This window comes from Trachurus japonicus, chromosome 21, assembly GCF_045865225.1.
Source record: "Trachurus japonicus isolate A0001 chromosome 21, Traja_1.0".
Taxonomy (NCBI): domain Eukaryota; kingdom Metazoa; phylum Chordata; class Actinopteri; order Carangiformes; family Carangidae; genus Trachurus; species Trachurus japonicus.
In genome coordinates, this window is record NC_140927.1 from 3,784,691 (window position 1) to 3,800,719 (window position 16,029).

Genomic DNA, 16,029 nt, shown 5'->3' on the forward strand with positions numbered 1-16,029 from the left:
ACATAGTCAATCAAAACCAGTGGGAGGGGAGAATGTGGACTATGACCTCACAGGGTGGCAGGACGTCTCCTTAATGACACCCACAGTGGACACCGCCATGGTCGATGATGTCAGTGTCTCTAAGACTGTATTTAATATAAAACATTCACTTTTTTTTTTTTTAAGTGCCACAGGAGACAGTCAGAGAAAAACAAATACCATCTTGGTTTCTGTTGTCTTTATATAAAGCACAGTAAATCTTCCCTACTTAAAAGCAGACTGCCCACCATTCAATAGCCCATACTATCACTTCTATCCAGTGTCGGGCACATTACTTTTAAAAAGTAATTAGTGATAGTTACTTGTTACTTCCCCCCCAAAATAACAGTTAGTTAACTAATTACCGGGAAAATATTATTGCTCAAATTATGTCAAATGACTTGGACCCATAACCCTAACCTCCTGGAACTAACCAACTCACTTATTCCTGGCGGAGTGATACAGCACGTCACGCAGCCTGCCTGTGCGGAGGAATACTGAGTGAGTTGGTTAGTTCCAGATAAACTGCTTTTTTCAGAGAAGTTGATGGACTGGAAACAGGTGTATTATTTGTGATGGGACTTCTTGAGTCAAGTAACGGCGCATTTTATTGTCAGTAACGGTAACAGCGTTATAACAGGGGAAAAAGTAACTTTTTTGTTTACTTGTTACTGAAAAAAGTAGCACCGTTGGTAACGCTGTTTATTTATAACACTGTTTTTTCCCATCACTGCTTCTCTATCCATTGTTAACCTGGCGGCTACACCCACAATGCAGCTTGACCACTGCTATCCTCAACAGAGATGGGGAGTGGGATACAGAGCCACCACACCCTGCATTTATTCATTCTGCTAAACGTTGTCCACACAGCTTCATTCTTCATTCTTTCAACCAAAAACAACCTGAAAACACAAACCTCTCTCATGTGCAATGAACTGGTGTAAAAAAAAAAAAAAAAAAAAGGAAGCAGGTCGTCTGCTCCGCAATCAGTGAGGTGTAAAATACTACAAACAAGGACCAGCAAAGACAACTGCAGTTCTGAAATGCTGGATTTAACTCCTCAGCAGCTGCTCGCAAAAAAACAACAAGAACCGCTTGGAAGGAAGGATCGCTTGTAATTCTTTATTCTTTATTATGTTGTTTATACCACTTAAGGCAGATAAGAGCCAATCAGGGAGCAACTGTGGGGCCTCTACACTGGCATTTCAAATTGTCTCCCACAAACTTGCCCCAGGGCTCCAGGGACCCAAAACATCCTCACCTCACAGTTCAACAGTGTAGCTCTACAATTCAGTTTCACTTAGTTCCGGTTTTTCAGTTTTCAGTAATAGTTCTGTAATCTATCTGATGTTTTTGGAAACAAAACAGCAAATTTGTTTTTACCTAAAAGTGTCATATGATAACAGGCAGGCTTTTGAAACCGTAAATAACAGCTTCAAGTCACAACTTACGACTTTGTAGCGTTCCAGGCAACCCCAACTTGTGTTTTTCCGACCTGTTTTACCGGTGAAAGTCACTATAACGGCCACTCGTAACTTCCGACCCGTTAAGTCGCACCAGATCGAACTGGTACGACTTCACAGGTCGGAAAAACACGAGTTGCGGGTTGCCTTGAACGCACCATAACAGTCCTCGTCCCTACGTCACCACATTCAGGCGCATCCCTTGGCTGCACACACAGCCCTTCATGCCGTTCTCTCTCCTCATTGGATAAAACTTGTAGGATACGAGAAAAGTTTTCTCCTTGGCTCAGAGCAGAGCAGAGTGACTGACAGACCCGTGTTTTGGTCCAAACACTCTATGTAAGTGATTGCTGTCGGAAGATAGAACTATTTAAGACTTATATTAACACAAAAATATCGCTTACTTCTGCTTTAATGACTTGTGATGTAAAAACACAACAGTGAGTTCAGCTTCTCATCCAAAATGAAGGCAAATAAGAAAGACAAAAAAGGAGTCTTGGGGAGAAAAAAAAACAACCTGTCACTTTCCATTGTCCGTGGAGTTTATCTTGTGTTGAGATAATGAAATCAGTCTCACCATCCCCCTCCCACAAGTTAACTGACCCCCTGTGACCTGGGCAGGGCTCACCCCCCCCTCAGAAGACCAGCGCTACAACCACCATTGTTCTGTCGTAGGCCGACAGACAATGATGATGTTACTGCTGAAATGCTTTTGGGAAACCGGGTTTCCGATGACTCAGTGTGTGAGAGCGGAGGAGAAGGAGTGTGTGTGAGGAGCTCGGCCCGGGACCTGATGGGAAAGTCTCTGCACCGTGCCGGCGATGACATATCATGCATCACACGGGGGTTGACTGACTGTATACAAGACTGAATCTGTTTAAGCTTCCCTCCCTTTTTGGAGATAATGGAGCAGGCTGCGGTCTCATGTTTCTTTTTCTGCACTTTAAGAATTACAACACCGAGGCAGAGGAGCCAAGTTACATGACTTTAGAATCAGAGATGCACGATAACTTTTTGTTTTTCCACCGATAACTGATAACTTCCCGCTTCTCATAACCGATACTGAGGTCCAATAAGAAAGGCTAAGATGTAGTAAAGGTGAATTTAAAGGGATAGTTCAACATTTTGGCAAATTGGCCCATTGCCAATCCCTATAGTCATAGCAGTAGGTTTGTTATCTTTATTTGTCGGCGCAAGCTATTTTTAGAACGGCGGAGCAGAGCCGTGAGCTGCTCAGAGCTACGCTACGGAGGCTAATGGGATTTCCTGGTTTCCCTCATCAAACTCATCAAATACACAATCCAGCAACTCCAAAACGCTCTGGTGGACAAGTTGTGACCTGCACATTCACCACGCTATGAGATAATAACAGAACGTTACCAGAGAGAGTTGTTTTAGAGGTAAATTCATGCAAAACCGCTGATATGCGTTGCCTTCAGGGACAGTTTTTCATCAAGCAGTCTCTGTATTTCCCTCTAAAACAACTCTGTCTGGTAACGTTCTGTTATTATCTCATAGCGTGGTGAATGTGCAGGACGCAACAATTTGTCCACCAGAGCGTTGTGGAGTTGTTGTATTGTGTATTTGATGAGGGAATCCAAGAAATCCCATTAGCCGCCATAGCATAAATCTGAGCAGCTCGCGGCTCTGCTCCGCCGTTCTAAAAATAGCTTGCACCGACAATTAAAGGTAGCGAAACTACTGCTATGACACTTGCGATTATGGCAATGGGTCAATTTGCCAAAATGTTGAACTATCCCTTTAACATTATACTAGCTCTACATCTGAATTAAAATATTATAACCTGATGTAGGGCTGGGCGATAAAACGATAACGATATATATCGCAATATAACTTTACTCAATAACAATATGAAACGTGGTCGATAGAAAGTCGATAGGTTTCATTCATTCATGTTTTGAAACAGCCAATGAAAACGAGAGTTGCGCCGCGCTAAACCAATGGCTGAGCCAGCAGGTTAGGTTGACACAGCACAGGAAGACTGTACACACAGCACAACAACACGTGGTAATGTTTGGGCTGCTGCAGCCTGGCGTCAGCAGCGGGACATCGCCAGTAAAAAGAGAGAGAGAGGATGAGTGTTGCCTCGAAAGAAAAAATGGAGGAGAACTAGGACGAGTGACCGCGAAAAGACGTGGTACGTCATGTTTACATTAACCCAGATTGATTGAACTCTAATACAGTACTGTAAACAACACTAAACTTTAACCACGGAGACAGCAGGCAGTCGGAGCGGCTCGCCGTCACACATCAAAGGGAGCGCAGTCACGGCGTGGCCGCTCTGCTGCTGCTGCTGCTGCCGCCGCTGCTGCTCACACTGGAGCGACACTGTTCAGCTGTGCCGACCTAAACACTGGCCACTTGCGAAGCAAGCGCTAACCGCGGCGATTTCTCTTCCTTTTTCTTTTCCAGCCGGGTTTAGGCTGAGAATGATCGCTAATTAACGGACCACGTCAGGTCTGGGTTTTAATTTTCACGTCCGTTTCTAACTGTAGCAGCAGCAGAGAGGTGGAGCAGCTCCTGTATGGGGAGCCTGGCTCTAGTCTGACCTAACTCCTGTCTGATGTAATGTTAAAGAACGCCTGAACAGCGGAGTGATAATGTCTGTAAACAGTCCCAGTGCTGTTGTACTGTATATCAGCACTCATGTATGTCTCTTGTCCAATCAAATTATTTGGTTGAAACTAACTGTATATAATACCAGTTTTATTTATCTGAAACTGTTATTAGGCTACTCATTGCTTTTATATGTTAATCATTACATCTGAAATGTTCAATATTTGAATCAGAAATAACCTTCTGATATCTTCAAATCTCACTTGTGAGTATGATGGAACATTTAGGCTTGACAAAAACAGTGACTTGAGTCCTATCGTGATATATATCGATATCGACTGATATGAAAAAAATTATCGTGATAGGATTTTTTCTCATATCGCCCAGCCCTAACCTGATGTAATCAAAACAACAAGAACAGTTACAATGGACTGAAAATGAGCAAAATCAAGTCAACGTTGGCTCATTATAAATGGCTCTATTAATCAGCCAAAAAATACTTATGTGAATCGGGTCAATAATTATCGGTACCGATAGTCATCATGCCTATCCCTATTAAAAGAACAGTTCCTGCTCTAAATGAAGTGGCGACACATCAGCCCAGCATGAATCTGCTCTCTGTGCTGACATTCAGCAGTCCACTCATAGCTGCCCCCCCCACACACACACACACACACACCCAACCCACTCCGACATCACACACTGGAGTGGTGGGTGGAGAAGACACAGGTGTGAACCAACAGTTGTTAAAACAAGGCCAGTGTGTCCTGTTAGTGTCCAGCAGCCAAGGACTCAGTGAAGTGGCTCCACATGAGCATCAACTGAGGTGGCATCACTCAGAACAAAACGAAGCTGCCTTTTACAGCCCCCTGGAAGGGCTGTGAACGGCTCACCGTGCCGATGATGAAAATCACATTCAGTGCCATAAAGTGTAATTTGTTGAGCTGGATCTTTGAGTAACATCTGCTTTCATTTGACGGGCCACAGAGCTGTCAGACAAGTCAGCAACTTTCAAACATCACGTTATGTCATAAAGACAGAAAAACAGAAACACTCTCAGCTTCAGCTTCCAGCTCCACTCTGAAGATTTCCAGCTTTTATCTATTTCCCATCAGTGTTATATGATTGATTTTTTCATGTTTTACTTTGTGCTGTTTCTCACACAAAAATATAATTTGAACCAGTGATTTTTTTATTTAAAACTTCTAATATTTAATGTGTATTTTTTTTTAGCCCAAACAATTAATACAATATACAATGCAAGTTATATTCTGTTCAATAGTTTTAATAACATTTAATATTGTGATATTTTATTATTCCATTGGCCTAATATTCCATGTTTTTTTTGTTTTTTTTTCAGCCATACAAAATATCCTGCTTTGTAATAAGAGTGTAATTCGACTTCAACTACATCTCAATTAGTTCTGTTTTCTTAAAATGGAGAGTGAAACAAACACGAAACAAAACAAAACCTTTCAGGACAGTTTTCTGTTTCCTGTGTAAACTGAGCAAAACGAGAACTTCTAACATCCTCAATGGACCAGCATGCACTGCAGCCACGAGGCATGCTGCAACACCCCTGCAGCCATGAGCATCCAAACATCCATTGAGAAAATGTAGGGAATCAAACAGGCGTTCAGAGCCACTCCACCACACTGCAGCGTGGTGAGCAGCAGGTCAGGACACTGGGATTAAAGGCAAACGGCAGCAGCAGCTACTTCTCCTCCACAGCCTCCAAATTCCAGTGCAAACATCTTTCAACCCAAACCACCGAGGCCTCAAAAGAAGCTTCCCCACCACACCACACCTAGCAAACCCCCCCCCCCCACACACACACACACACACACCATGAGGTGACAGGCCGCTGAACAGCTTCACTGGTGCATCAGTGGACCCATGCAGGGTCAGTGGGATGAGTTACACTGCAAAAACTCAAAATCTTTCCAAGAATATGTCTTATTTCTTGTCAAAATGTCTCATTTCTAGTCAAAACTAGTCTCTTTCCACTTAAAATAAGACTCATCACCGAAAAATTAACTTCTTTTTAGATAATTTTCACTTGTTTCAAACAAATTTTCACTTCAAATAAGTAGAAAAATCTGCCAATGAAAGCAGGTTTTTGTGCTTGTAATAAGAAAGAAAAACTTGCTCCACTGTCAGATTTTAAATATGCTTGAAAGAAGTAAACACTGTCTGAAAACAAGCTACTTTTTAATATGATGTTTCTTATTTTAAGTAATGAGAGATCAGTTTTGACTAGAAATGACATTTTGACTAGAAATAAGACAAATATTCTTGGTAAGATATTTGAGTTGTTGCAGTGTAGGGTTGATGGCTTCTGCTCTCTCTCTCTCTCCTTCTCTCTTTTTTTTTGGAGAAGGGGGTGTTAGTTTTTTTTTTTTTGCATGTCCAACTTTGGGGTTAACTCAGCAGGGGTTGGTTTGGTTGCGGTGGTCTGGGCCGCTCCTCCCCCTTTCTCAGAGTCACTCAGACTTCACCACCCTCCAACCCTGCACTCTATCCCTGTACGCTAGACTTCATCGGTATTTGCTTTAAAAAAAAAGATCAAACCCCCCCCCTCACCTTCTCCTCCTCCTCCTTGGCCTATCCCCCCTACACACACACACTCTCCCACACATGCAGTCACTCCTTTTCCAGTATTTGATTCATTAAATTTTCGCTGCATTTCCAGAAATAAAAAGTGGGGCCTGTGTGTGAAAGTGGGGGCTCCAGCAGCAGCAGCAGCAGACACACAACAGCACACACAAGGCCTGGGGTTGTGGAGATGAAAGTGACATGGCCACTATGGGTCCCTGAACGCCACAGAGCAGAGCAGAGCCCCCGAACTGTGGCTGAATGAGCTGAATGGGCTCATCCATTCTTTACTCCTTTCACTCTGCGAAGGCCCTAACTGTTGGAACTCTTCATTCCTCACAATGGGCAAATGCACTAAAACTTTCTCTGGTTTTTTCTCATGCAAATCAACCTCAGCCCTTCCTGGGTTTGTCATCATGTGAAGCGGAAAACACACACATGAACCGATTCTTACTCAATTGAATAAAAAAAAGACTAGAAATATCAATTTATTTGTAACTTCTTCTTTTTTTTAAAAAATTTCCTTCAATTATTCCTGAAGCTTCTTTATTATTTTATACTTTTCTAGGTCTCTATCTCATCACTGTGCCCAAAAACAACAAAAAAAGAGCCATTTGATTTTCAAATGTAGCTTAAAGCTTCACAAAAAAGTTTCCTCTCCACTAATATGTAGGCCAAAACAACTCAAAAGAACGAGGCTCCTCAGTCCACACATGAGTTTGGAGATCATTAGCAGCGCCTGTTAGATAGGGGTAAAAGCCAACAGCAAATATAGCTGGTTAAGGGCCCCACAAAGGCGTCAAGTGTTTGTTGACTGCTCAGCCTGGAGAGCAAATAGTAAACTTTGAATCTTTCATCAAGAGGTACACATCTCCCACAGGCCTGTCAGAGGCATTAACGTGTCCTCCACTGTTGCTGCTGCAGCATTCCTGACCCTCTGCTCTGCCTGATGTTTTGTTTCTTTACTTTGCAGCATTTACAGATTTAAAAAAAGCAAAATGAGAGATTTCATTAGCGCACTGCAGCTTTTCAGTCTGAGCATCCAAAAAGATAAAAGAGAGGGAGAAATAAAGCAAAGTGTTTTTTCTTCACGTTAAAAACTGTATTCTCAGTGTTTTTCTTTTTTTTTTTTAAGATTTTACACTTTGAATCGTGCAGCAGCTTCTGTTAAAATGAAAAAAACTCGTATTTAAAGCCACTGGCGCCGAGCTTTCTGATCACATCTCTTCCCATATGGATCAAGTTGCAGGACAAAACATTTTTTGGATTCCAGTGTCAGATAAGTTCAAAGTGCAAATGAGATGTGAAGCCTCATCTGCTGCTGACACGCGAGGCTGCAGAGAGAGAGAGAGAGAGAGAGCAGGAGAAACCCGCTGCAAAACACTCCAGCACAGTGGAAATAACACACACACACTCACACACACAAGGCAGAGAACACAAAGGCATTAACTAAACAACTTCTCTCAAACTCTTGTCAGCATCAGCGCGCTCCTCTTACCTCCACTTCTCTGTCCCCGTCGAAGCCGCAGCAGCTCTTCCTCTCTCAAGTCTCTCACTCTCTCTCTTTTCTTTTTCTGTTTTGGCACGAGGAAAAAAAAAAAAAAAAAACTTTAGCTCGGAGTCGTGTTCCCGTAAACTGGGACTACGCCGCTGGCCGACATTGAAAGCGAAACGCGCAAACGAGCCTCTCCGGACTTGACGCGAAACTCCATGAACCGAGTTTTAGGAAAAGTTTTGGAGCAGGCAAAGTGTGCTGCTCGGCATTACCTCCTCCTCCTCCTCCTCCTCCTCCTCTTCTTCTCCTTCCTCTTCGTCTGCTTCAGTGCGGAGCTGAAGTCGCGTCTAACTTTTTCTTACAATCCATCTTCTTCTTCTCCAGAAGGTGCGCTCTTTGCGTGCCAGGCCGTGCGCCGCGCGTCTTCAGCAAACTAACATGATGCGTAAAATCTCTGCTTCTGTTTTTTTTGTTCCTCTTACTCATTAAAACACACAAAAAAAGTTTGGGATTCAAAGCGGTTTGGCTTCACTCGGCAGTTGTTGCAGAGACATGCGGTGCTGTTGAGATCTTCAAGCTGCTGATCTGTTTTCAATCCCCCCCCCTCTCCTCCTCCTCCGCCCCCTCCCCCTCTTTACCATCTCCTCCTCTCTTTCTCTCTCTCTCTCTCTCTCTCTCTCTCTCTCTCTCACTCCCCTCGCTCCCTGGTGAGTTGGGCCATTTGCTGCACCAGATGGGCCGGGCTAACTCAATCCAGCAGTTGCAGACGGGGGAGAAAAAAGTTAGATAAAGTTTCATTTACTGCTCGATTTTCCACGGGCTTTTACTTGTCGCGAATGCTTGAAGGAAGCTGAGTTTAAATACACGTTGAAATCAGTTCGAGCAGAGCTGTTGTCTGTCACCTACAGCAGGACGGTCTCCTGCAGTTGGAGGGGGAAGAAGAGAGAAAAAGAAAGAAGGAGCTCTAACTGTATCTTGGAGTTGTGGTTCTGTGAGTGGGTGGATGGATAAACAAGGCCCTGTGTGATCTTGAACAAACCAAACTTAACATTTACCAACAAATACACCCAGAGCCTATAGTTAACGCTACAGCTTGTCGATTCAAAAAAAAAAAAAAAAGTAGACAGCAAACAATCTTCATAATTCATGCTGTGTTTATTCCCATCCAGACCTTTTCATCTCTGCTGGAACCTTTTATTCAGCAGCGATGTGCTGCGGACAAACAGCATTTATGATGTGATTCATGTAGATTTCACCTAAACTCACCCTGTCTTTGTCGGCACATTTAAATGCTTATTTAGTTTTATTTAAGTAACAGTTACTTTTGAAGAGACTACATAATGTCATGTGTGTAAAGTGGAAAATTCTGGTCCTCTCTAAAGAAGAAAAACACGTTATTGTACATCAAAGTCCTGAAAACACAACCCCCCTTCAGTTAAAACAAAGTGTAGCCTATGTACACTATAAAAAATAACATTGTTCCATATGCAGACACAAATGGCCTCATCACTGTGTCACGTATCAATGCTCTTTCTATATGAGCTGGACATCAGTGTTTGAAGAAGTGAAACACTGTCCCCTTATAAGGTTCTATTTGACATTTTTGTCAAAATTGAGTTATTGATATATTCCAGTTCTGGTACTACTTATTGACATAATATGAGGTGTTTTTTCAAGTTTTATGCATTTTTGGTCATTTAATCTGGAAAACAAAAAGGTTCCATCTACAAACTCAAACTCTATCTTGGTTTTATAAGGTTCTAAACGTCTCAAATCTGGTCTTAATGCTGATACAACCTTATAATCCCAAGGGGACGTTTGTGTAGTTAAAGGTATAAGTCACTATGTGTTTCAAATGTAAAACCATAATCTGTAAAATAATTACTACAGGCATTTTGTAGTGGAGTTACAAGTGTAATAGAAAATGGAAATACTAATTAAAGGAGAATTACGGTAATTTTTGACCCCTAAATCGTTGTCCTTATTGTCCTCCAAAAAATGTGACTAAAATTGATTTTACACTGGGTGACCATCAGGACAATGATTTAGGGGTCAAAAATGACCGGAATTCTCCTTTAAACACAAAGTCTTACATGTTCCCTGTGTAAATATGTGACTTTTTTAGGCCTAATCTACAGATCTAATCAAGAGAGAAGTACCAGCATAATATGGGTATAAATGCTACAAAATACATTGTTTCACACATTCACAGGTGCAGGATATTGTTTTGTTTTTTTCTATAGTGTTGGCTACATCCTAACAAGACAACATATCTTATAAACTGTATTTCTGTGATATATGATGTCATCAATGTTGTGTAAAATCAGATCAAAAGTTGACTTTATTAACGCCTCATTGACCTCCTGACTCATTCTCTAACTGCTCGTCCCTGTGTTGAAGCCCACCATGTCCGTTAATCACCAGCACACTGAAACCCCACACATAGAAATAAAGACAGACTCTAAGAGGCTATAAAACATCTTAACAGTGACCGGACTGCCGTGGTAGAAAGTGACTCAAACACAGAGAGACCCAGTCCAAAACGCTGAGCATGCTCCACAGAGGACAGACAAAAAAAAAAAAAAAGAGGAGGAGGAGGTGGGTTGAAAACACACTGAGTCACAGAGGGATCTTCAGGCCTCTGGTTGGTTCTTTAGGGCTCGAGGTGCTGCCCCCTATTGTTCCCTCTCCACGGCTGCATCATGCCTGAGTGCCCACTCTCAACACCAACCTGTGCACATGAGCGGCCTCTGCGCTCCCCTGTGCCTCGGGGCCTGTGCACAGCCTCACTCAAAAGGAGGGTGAATGCCAGTGTCAATGCTCGCTGGCCTTCTCCGCCCCCCCCCCCCCATGCTACTATACGCTCTTACAAGCAGGAATTTTAATGAGCCGGTCGGCCTTTTCTGATCAGGATAGAAGGAATGTAACTGCAAAGTAAAAGACAGTAAAGCCGCAGGATCGAGAATCAAAGAGGGAAAGGAGCAGAAAAGGGAATGAAGATGAAGAAGTGAAGGAAGGAGATGTTGGTAGTTGAAGTTTGAGAGGATAATAATGATGATAATGATCGTATTACCTGATGGATTCTTCTGCAGCCAGCGATGGTGCTCATTATTTACTTATTTACATACTATGTGCAATAACCCACATTCAATGACATATTTAGTATAGTGCAATAACTCCTGTCCATGTTTGTACTTGTACATATATTTTTTTTTATATATTCATATTTCTTTATTTGTCTATTGACCACTTGACCACTTTGCTCTTTTAACTTGTACACTTTGAGTTGGAGTTGGATCAATAAAGTATTCTGATTCTGATTACTCCTGTTTATGGGAGAACATGCTCAGATGAATTCAGTGGATAATCTGAAACAACAAATTCTCAGTATTGAACATTATTTTAATGTTGTGAATGTAGCTGTGATCAAAGTTTCCCAACTTACTGCAGACATTTAATTTTTTAGCATGTTAAACAGTATTTCTTCACTCTTTTTTTTTGATGATTCTTCATCAATATTTTAGATATTTTATGAACCAAAAACTATCTTAAAGGCATAGTTCAACATTTTGGCAAATTGGCCCATTGCCATAATCGCTATAGTCATAGCAGTAGGTTCATTACCTTTAATTGTAGGTGTAAGCTATTTTCAGTACGGCGGAGCGCAGCAGCTGGCTGCTCAGAGCTACGCTATGGAGGCTAAGGGAATATCTTGGTTTCCCTCATTAAACTCATCAAATTCTACATCCCAAAACTCCACAGCGCTTTTGTAGACAAGTTGTGACCTGCACAACCACCACGCTATGAGATAATGACGGAACGATACGAAACGGAGCCGTTTTCGAGGTAAATACAGGGTAAATACGGAGACTGCTTACTGAAAAACTGTCCCTGAACGCAACGCGCATCAGCGGTTTTGTATGAATTTACCTCGAAAACGGCTCCGTTTCGTATCGTTCCGTCATTATCTCATAGCGTGGTGGTTGTGCAGCTCACAACTTGTCTACAAAAGCGCTGTGGAGTTTTGGGATTTTGTATTTGATGAGTTTAATGAGGGAAACCAAGAAATTCCCTTAGCCTCCATAGCGTAGCTCTGAGCAGCCTGCTGCTGCGCTCCGCTGCACTAAAAATAGCTTACACCTACAATTAAAGGTAACGAACCTACTGCTATGACTATAGCAATTATGGCAATGGGCCAATTTGCCAAAATGTTGAACTATCCCTTTAATGTAGTTTTTACATCGCCTCTCTGAGGCCTCTCTCTCTCTCTCTCTCTGGAGAAACAACACAGGCAGTGAGCCAGTCAGAGAAGAGGAGGCTGTGAGACTCTTTACTGAATGGCTGATGGTTTTCTGAGTGAGCCAGTAAAAATAGAGCAGATTTCAGGTGAAACACTCAAACCAAATCCTGCACAGATGGATAGTGGGCGGGGCTTGGCACATGGCTGGGGTCGGTGCCCGCTTTGTTGTGACATCACAAAGTTACAGAAGCCCTGAGAGCTGGTTTTGATTTGATTTGATTTATTTAGCACATAGTCAATTACAATATCCATAAAATAAAGTAAAACAAACAAGAAAAGAAAAAACAACATCAACAAAAAAACGTTATCCGCAGCGGACACGCTAGGAGGTCCGAAAAAACCCTCACAACATACGTTTCACAGACTTTTTAAAAGCTGATTGAGAGAGTTTAAGAAGGTGAGGAGGAAGTGAATTCCATATCTTGGAACCTCTGTAGGAGATCTTTTATAGTATATAGCAATAGTAATAATAGTAGCTAATTGAAACAATATCAATCAGCACTCTTATGTTCTCAGTGTGTTTCTTGTAGTTGTGACTAAACAGAATGGAATTTGTTTTCTTAATGTTTAGTGACAGTTTGTTGATTTTAAACCAGTTGGAACTTTTTTTTCAGTTCCTCATTGATCACTTTTATAATTACATTGGGATCTAAAAACAAACAAACAAACAAACAAACTAGTATCATCAGCAAATCAAATTTTAGATAGCTGATCTGATACATTTAAGGATTTTAAGGATACATTTCTGAATACAGGCTGTGTGCAGTTCTCTGTGGACGGAGGCTTTGATACTTTCACAGTATGAATAGAGAACCTAGAGCTGCTTTATGAACATAATCTATACAAACTGTATAAACTGTAAAGAACTTTTTGGAAGATCTAAGTTCCTTTAATTCTGATTTGAATTTGTGTTCACAGGAGTTGTAATAAAGCTTAAATATGTTCACTATGACGTCAAGTGTCAAGTGTAGTTTAACTGTATTTATTTTTTAGCCTCAAATCACATATTTGCCTCAGAGGGTTTTAGAATCAGTGGAACATACAGTAGCCTCTGTCCTCAGCCGCTCAAATCAGTCAGATCGACTTCACTCACATCCAGAGTGGATGAGGTAAGTGAGGCAGGTCTCTGCAGAAACACAGTGCAGACTTTGTCCTCTTATCAGCTCATCTCCCGGCTCCTGACGACCCATTCAACCAGACAACCACACTCTACAGTGTTCTCTCAGGGCTCAGCTTCACCTGCGTGTCACACAGAAAACACTCCGGTTGTGAGCTTAGAGTGGGAAAATGAACAGGATGATAAACATTTGTGTGATAAAAAGTGATCTATGTGATAAAAAGTGATAAAAAGTATTATTATTATTATTTACATTACATAAATTCAAATTTTATTTTTGTACAATTCTTTGATGTAATAACTAATTAGCATTTGTTTACTGTTATGCATCTGGTCGGGGCTGTTGTATAGGGGAGAAAGGTGATGATAATTCAAGGGGCCCAGCGCCCAGTAGGGCCCACAAAAAACCCCAGTAGTCTAATCTTTGTATGACTGAATTATTCTGCATAAGACCCTGACTAATACTCATAGTAATGCTGCATTAGCATCAAAACAAAGTAGGCTAAATAAAAAATGATAATACATACGAAAAAAGGTGGAAAAGTCAGGGGTAGGGGCCCACTTTAGTATTCTTCCTATTCCTAGCAATGGTCCTGCATCTGGTATACCAAATAATTCTGTCTTGTGAACCATTGAAGACAAATGATGCCCCATTTATGACACTTTATCACAGATTAGCTTCATTTGGAAATGACCTGTGAGCAGTTTTACTTCTCAGTTTGTTTTATTTATAATATTTTAAAGAACATTTGACATAGTGTATTACCAATAAATAAATAAAAATACATAAAGATTTTAAAACCCCTTATTCATTTTGTTAAAGAATCCCAACCAACGGGTGGAAAATCACTTGTTTTGTACCAGAGAACAGATTTTCAAGACAAATATCAGTTTCACTCTCACTACAGGACCTACAGGAAGGTTTCTTAGAAAATGCTGCCCTCTTGTGGTCATTCTAAATATTACAAGTTTCACTTCTAATTCAATATTGATTCTAAAGGAACTGTCAGTCAGAGTCCAGATGATGGCAAATTGAAATTCTGTCAGATGTGGAGGTGAATTGATTCGGTTTGGTTGTGGAAAACACAATGTAAAAATCATGCAATAGTCATTTTACAGTATGATTATGTCTAATTATGGCTGTCTGGATGCAACTGTCACATGTAGGCTGATTTAAAGCAGGATACAAAGCACAGATGGAATGTAACAGTATGTTGTGTGTTCAGAAAGTTAAAATGTGAAAACGAATGACCTAATTAGCATTGATCCATACCCAAATAAATAAATAAAATTAAGAGATTTTTGCGTTTGTATAAAGAAACAAAAACACATCATAAACATCACTTTGATTGAATTGAACTAATATTTGTTGAAATTCATGTCATGTATCTCAGTTTCTCAGGGTTCAGAGACAGGACTGTGCTAAAGCTGACAAAACATTTCTGCTCCGTTGAAGGTTCCTAAAGACACAAAAACAAACAAACAAACAAACAACAACAAAAAGAGGTAGTTTCTTATTTACCATAAGTCAGACAGGTCAGCAGTGTCCAGTTTTATGTTGTTCACAGATCGGCTGTGATGTTTTGATGAAAATAAAGAGCAAATCCCCCAGGCTAACTCAACTCCAGGACCAGTGTTGCCAAGGCAACAGAGTAATCAGTAACACAATACTGAGGAGTAGCACCCAACAACAACAACAACAACAAACAGGAAAACGTGGCAGATGGATGTGGATGGTCAAGATCTCAGTCGCTTTGTGCAGCAGATGTATTTAGACTATGAATGTGTCATAGAGTGGACCATACACTCCTCTGAGCAGGACCATGCTATTTCATGTAACATAAATAAATCAACTGTGTGACATCATGACTATATAGACATTAGACTGTGGCTGTGAAGTGTTTTGTCATCTGTCAGATGATAACAGACAGTGACCTCTCACCTCTTGATGTTTTTTTCTACACACACTGAGCTTCTGCACAAATAGGCCCTATGTATAAATCAGCTGTGTTAGGGAAAAGCCCTGCCACATCCACTTTTATCTCATATAACAGTTCAGCTGGTTTTGCCTGTTTGAAGTACAGTGGCATGCAGGAATTTGGGCACCGTGGTCCAAATGTCTGTTAATGTGAATAGTTCAGCAAGTGGAAGATGAAATGATCTCCAAAAGGCATAAAGTTACACATGACACATTCCCTTTACATTTTAAACAATATAAATATATACATTTTCATATTTTACATTTTCAAAATGACAGAAAAGGAAAAGGTTTGTCTGAGAGCTCAAGTCTCCTGGGTTTCCCATTCTTTTGCAGGCTGCTGCTTTGTTTCCCTTTCACTCTGAAACTGTAGAAAACTAAAATAATACACTTATATTGTTTAAAATATTGCAGAAGAGTGCTTCATGTTTAATTGTATACCTTTTGGAGATCATTTCATCTTACTCTCGCTGAACTTTTTACATT

General features: G+C 41.0%; 1 protein-coding gene across 2 annotated transcripts in view; it reads right to left on the reverse strand.

Moving 5' to 3' along the window:
- Positions 1–8,730, reverse strand: part of gli2a (GLI family zinc finger 2a) — a 106,486-nt gene extending 97,756 nt beyond the window's left edge. Inside the window, exon 1 of one of the 2 annotated variants that reach the window (XM_085764696.1) lies at positions 8,152–8,289. The gene's annotated coding sequence lies outside the window, so the exon portion shown is untranslated. Of the gene's footprint in view, positions 1–8,151 lie in introns of both variants that reach the window. The other variant, XM_085764695.1, reaches the window with a different exon arrangement.
- Positions 8,731–16,029: the final 7,299 nt, after the last annotated feature.